Below are 5,881 nucleotides of genomic sequence, written 5' to 3'. Positions count from 1 at the left end.
TCCCCCGTTACGACTTTCCATTCCATTCAACACGATGCGATTTAATGTGCTGTAGAAGAAAATATGCAAATCTTTAGCAAATCATCCATTTACTTAAGTGCCTTCTGACTTCTGTCTTTCCCAAACACGCCTCTGAAGTGCAAAAATAAAAACGATGAAATAAACCCCACGTTTTTTTTCTGTTGTGTGTGCAGGAAGTTACAGCTCTGCCTCTGCCATGTTAATCTGTATTCTATGTGACTCTCAGGACACGCCTCCGTCTCTGTAGTGTTGCGTCATGTTCACGTAGAGAACGCGCTCGAGAAACGGTTTAGCGACGGGAAATCGATCTACATATCAAATATTAACCACAAATTATTGATCACTTTCTGTATAATAAAAGTAAAGTGTATCAACTAATAAATATAAATAAATAAATAGTTTTAATTCATTATGTGACAAACGGCAACTCGTATCACACTTTTTCAAATCAATGCATCAAAATAACAAATCTAAAATTCAGACAAACCCGAAAAGGGAAGAATAGTTTGTGAATGGAATACTTAACTGTCATTGGACGAGACACCTGTCACTCAAGATACCGTATACAGGAAGTGTTGCGGCAGGAGAAACTCGTGTGTGTGCAAATATTGAAAATCGCACTATTGGAAAAATGGTTGACAGTAAACTCAGAACCGCACACGTTAAGTAAACAAAGTTATGAGATACACAATTTTCTACTTCCTGTATATCTTGAATGACAGGTGTCTCGTCCAATGAGCTGTAAGTATTTTGTTCATTATACCTACCCTTTTCCTGGTTTGTCTGAATTGTCGTCATTTTTCCGATTCTTTATTTCTTTTCGGATTTGTTATTTTGTTTTAACCCAAAAATCATTTTCTCGCCAGTCTCTTTTTGTCAGTTGAAAGTTCTGACTCGAAGAGAACGTTTTGTGCGCATCAATGAGAAACGAACGCAGAGCCACTTCCTGATTAGCTTTAGCTCCTGCACATTTAATACCTGCCCTTTGGGAGTGTGGGTTTACACACGGCCCGTGTTCCTGCTGTGATTTTCAGGTTTCAGTGTCCTCGCACTGCAGGTGATCACGCCATCCATTCGTGTTGACTCGGGTGACTCCGCCCACCAGTGTACAGTTTCGATATTCATTACCACACGCACACACACACACACACACACACACACACACACACACACACTTGCTGTTTCTTTCCCACTCACATTCATTCACTGGTAGACCTCAGGATTGTGTCCTGGTCTCCTGTAACTTGTGATAAAGTTGTGAGGCGTATTCACCGAATGAACGAACAAACAAATGAAATGTGAACGCATGTGGTGATGTTTCAGCTGTGATGTCAGTCAGAACCATCTGGCTAATAACCGCCGAGTTGCTCGTGTTAGAGAGACGCAGTGTCTGGAGACGAACCGCAAAAATGAACCAGAAAAAAATGTAAAAAGTAAAAAAAGGCAAAGTACAATGCGGCGTGTGTGAGGCGTCGCTCTCGCTGAGTTCGGAGAAAAAAACAGTGATATAGAGAGATGCAGGATCTCTGGAGAGATTTCTTTTCAACACAATCAGCAGGAAGTCAGTTTGGCAGGTGTGTGTGTGGGTGTGGGTGTGTGTGTGTGTGACTTCTCAGCTCTCTCTATATATATAGTATTTTTTATTTGTGTTTTTTTCTCCACTAAGAAGCGAGTGCAGATCCATTAAATCTCCATTCCCACAAAGTGCTGCGTCTTCAGACAGAGACGATAAAAGCGTTCAGGCTAATTCACGTTCCGCTAATCGAGGAATATAGCATGCTAAATTAGCGCCGCTGACTTTATTGGCCGATTGGAGCAATTTCGGATTTATACGTCTCTCGGAGCTGAAAAATTACAATAATAATAATAATAATAATAATAATAGCGCTAACCGCTAGGCCAGATAATTGCTAATGCTATTAGTGGTACATCAGCAGTGCAGAAAGAAACGATTAAAACCTTTTAAAACTCTTCACCTCCCTGTGGGTCTCATTCCTCAGATCCAGGCGTGTTTTTATAACACACTCGTCTCCTAACCCTTCACTCCTACAGCACCGAGAGCACAATTTACCCAGAATGCAGTGAGAGCATCTTTTATAACATCCTTTTTTTGTTTTATTGTATGCAGTAAGAAACACGAGGCCTCTCAGTAAATAATACTGGGATTAAAGGTGTAACTTTATTCAGTGTGTTTGTTTTATACTCAACATAACAAAAATGTGTGGTTTAATGGTGTGTTGGTGTTTAATTGAGTGTTGATGTGTTGGTGTGTGTGTTGGATTATGTTAGTGTTTATTGTTGTGTGTTGATGTGTGTTTGTGTACAATGGTGTGTTGTATAAAGATGTGTGTTGGTGTTATGGTGTATCTTTGTGCACAGTGGTGTGTGTTAGTGTGTAAAGGTGTGCGTTTGTCTATAATGGTGTATGTTGGTGTGTAAAGGTGTGTGAATGTGTATAATGGTGTGATGGTGTATAATGGTGTGTGTTGGTGTGTAAATGTGTGTATTTGTGTATAATGGTGCATGTTTGTGTATAATGATGTGTGTTGGTGGATGTTTGTCTATAATGGTGTGTGTTGTACAAAGGTGTGTTGGTGCAAAATGGTGTGTTTTTGTGCATAATGTTGTGTGATGGTGTATTATGATGTGTGTTGATGTATTATGATGTGTGTTGATGTATTATGATGTGTGATGGTGTATAATGGTGTGTGACGGTGTATAATGGTGTGTGATGGTGTATAATGTGTGTGATGGTGTATAGTGGTGTTTTTGTGCATAATGGTGTGTACAATGGTGTGTGATGGTGTATAATGATGTGTGATGGTGTATAATGTGTGATGTTGTATAATGTTTGTGATAGTGTATAATGGTGTGTGATGGTGTATAATGGTGTGTGATGGTGTATAATGGTGTGTGATGATGTATAATGGTGTTTTTGTGCATAATGGTGTGTAATGGTGTGATGGTGTATAGTGGTGTGTGATGGTATAATGGTGTGTGATGGTGTGTGATGGTGTATAATGGTGTGTGATGGTGTGTGATGGTGTATAATCTTGTGTGATGGTGTATAATGGTGTGTGATGGTGTGTGATGGTGTATAATGTTGTGTGGTGGTGTATAATGGTGTGTGATGGTGTATAATGTGTGTGATGGTGTATAATGTTGTCTGATGGTGTATAATGGTGTGATGGTGTATAATGTTGTGTGATGGTGTATAATGGTGTGTGATGGTGTATAATGGTGTGTGATGGTGTATAATGGTGTGTGATGGTGTGTGATGGTGTATAGTGGTGTGTGATGGTGTATAATGTTGTGTGATGGTGTATAGTGGTGTGTAACGATGTATAATGGTGTATGTGATGGTGTATAATGGTGTATTTTACTTTGTCATTTACTACAATACTCTCTCTCTCTCTCTCTCTCTCTCTCTCTCTCTCTCTCTCTCTCTCTCTCTCACTCTCTCTCTCTCTCTCTCTCTCTCTCTCTCTCAGAGGAATAAAGTCCTCATGTCAAAGTCACTGCTTTTAAAGCTCTTTCCCTCTATTATTTTTATTCCTGCAGCTAAAATGAACTCAGCAGCAGTGTGATAAAATGAAAGACAGCGCGAGCGTAAGATGTCTGTATTTTACGCCACCTGGATGGCGTTAGGAAGCTGAAGGTGGGAGTCAGAGCAGAAACGCTGGATAATAAAGCGTGTAATCAGACTGTCTGATCTGCTGCTTCATCACTTAGGCCTGAGGAGCTCATAAGTTTCAAATTAAATACAACATATGCTTCATACTACAGATGTCACAGCATCTGGAGGAGCCTATAGGTGAGAAACGTGTGTATATATATATATATATATATATATATATATTTGAGGAACACCGTTAACACATAAAACGTGTAAAAAAAAAAGAAGCAATTTCACTCCAATGTTCGGGTCTTAATGGGATTTAATTGTAAATTTCGGTGTTGAGTGGTGTGTCTTGGTATTTATTAGTGTGTGTTGGTGATTAATGGTGTTTTGTAGTGTAGTAATGGTGTATGTTGGCATTCAATTGTGCCTAATAGTGAGGGGTGTTGTTTAGTGGTGAATAATAGTGTTAAAAGGTGAGTGATGGTGTTTATGGTGTGTGTGTGTGTGTGTGTGTGTGTGTGTGTGTGTGTGTGTGTGTGTGTGTTATTGTTAAGTGGTGTGTAATAGTAAATATTGGTATTTGATTCTGTTTGATGGTGAATGTTGGTGTTTGATGATAGAATGTGTTTAACAGCGAATGTTGGTGCTTAGTGGTGAATTTGGGGTTTAATGGTAAATGGTGGTATTCAATGGTGTTTGGTGCTGAATGATGGTGTTTTAATGATATGTTGGTGCATAATGGTTTGTCCTGATGTAGGGTAGTGTTTAAGTGTGTGTTTGTTTGTGTTTAATAGTGTTTAATGGTGCATGTTGGTGTTTGATGGTATGTGTTAGTGTTTAATGGTGAATAATGGGGTTTTAAGTTGATGTTTCATGGTGAATGCTGGTTGAAATGGGGAATGTTGTTTTGAATATTGTGTGTTATTTTATAGTTTTGATGGGTTTTAATGGTGTGTTTTGGTGTTTAGTAGTTTGTCCTGATGTGAGTCAATGTTTAATTGTGTGTGATGGTGTGTAATGGTAATAGTTAGCGTTTGATGGTGCTTGATGGTAAATTTTCATGTTTAATGGTGAATAACGGTGTTAAATTGTGTGTTGTGTAATGTTTTGTGTTGATGTTTATGGTTTGCCCTGATGTATGATTGTGTGTCTGTGTGTCTGTGTGTGTTTAATTGTGTTTAATAGTGAATGGTTGTTGTTTAAATATAAATTGTGGTGTCTACTGATGTGTGTTGGTGTTTCATGGTGAATGGTGGTGTTTAATGTTGTGTGTGGGTGTTCAATGGTGGTTTGTCCTGGTGTGTGTTGGTGTATAGTAATGTGTGTTGGAGTTAAACTGTGAATTGTAAATTGTGGTGTTTAATGGATTGTGTTGGTGTTTAATGATAAATAATAGTTTTTAATAGTTTGCCCTGGTGTATGTTGGTGTTTAGCGTTGTGTGTTGGTGTTGAATAGTGCATGGTGGTGTTTCACTATTTAACACACACACACACACACACACACACACACACACACACACACACACACACACACACACATATAAGGCAAATTGGTCCTGGGGGGTTTTACTTTGTAGTGTAGTGTCATGCTAACGAGCCCATGTCTATCTGTGTGGAAGTATTTTTTCTGTGAAGATGTTTCTCAGAGAAACTTCCAGCTCTCACTTCAGCCCTAAATCTTGAGATTTTCCTGTCTGTCTGTGAGCCACGAGCTGACGGGAACGCTTCTGAGAAAGCCATTACGGAGAAAGCCGTGCTTCCTGGCAGTGCTTTTTTTATGTTTTTTTTTCTAGTAGGAGTTGATGGAGGAGCTCAGACCTCCTGCACGATGAGAGTGCATTGAGAGAGCGAGAGAAAATTATCAGCCATCAGTAAAGACATGCATGGCTTGTGGTGGCGTTATCCTGAGTCGCGGCTGCCTTGACGAGATACGCCTCGGCTTTTCCCCGCATCCGCCGCAGCCGCTTTGTGGAAAAGAGGCGATAGGAAGCTCGCAATCTTATTTTAAATAAACGAATAATATAATCAAATTCTGTAGATGACAGAACCACAGGTCTGAGCCTTCAGGAGATTAACCATAGTGTGAAATGCGTAGGATTTTTATTATGTTATCTAGAGTAATTGTAAATCACTGTTTTTTTTGGGCTTGATAGGTTTGTTTCCCCAAATTTCGTCAAGCCTCATTTGCATAAATTTGCATAAATCCAGTCTAAATGTATTTGTTTGCATTTCTACAAA

Source organism: Silurus meridionalis, chromosome 26, assembly GCF_014805685.1.
Source record: "Silurus meridionalis isolate SWU-2019-XX chromosome 26, ASM1480568v1, whole genome shotgun sequence".
NCBI classification, from domain to species: domain Eukaryota; kingdom Metazoa; phylum Chordata; class Actinopteri; order Siluriformes; family Siluridae; genus Silurus; species Silurus meridionalis.
Note: the sequence above shows the minus strand (reverse complement) of the source record.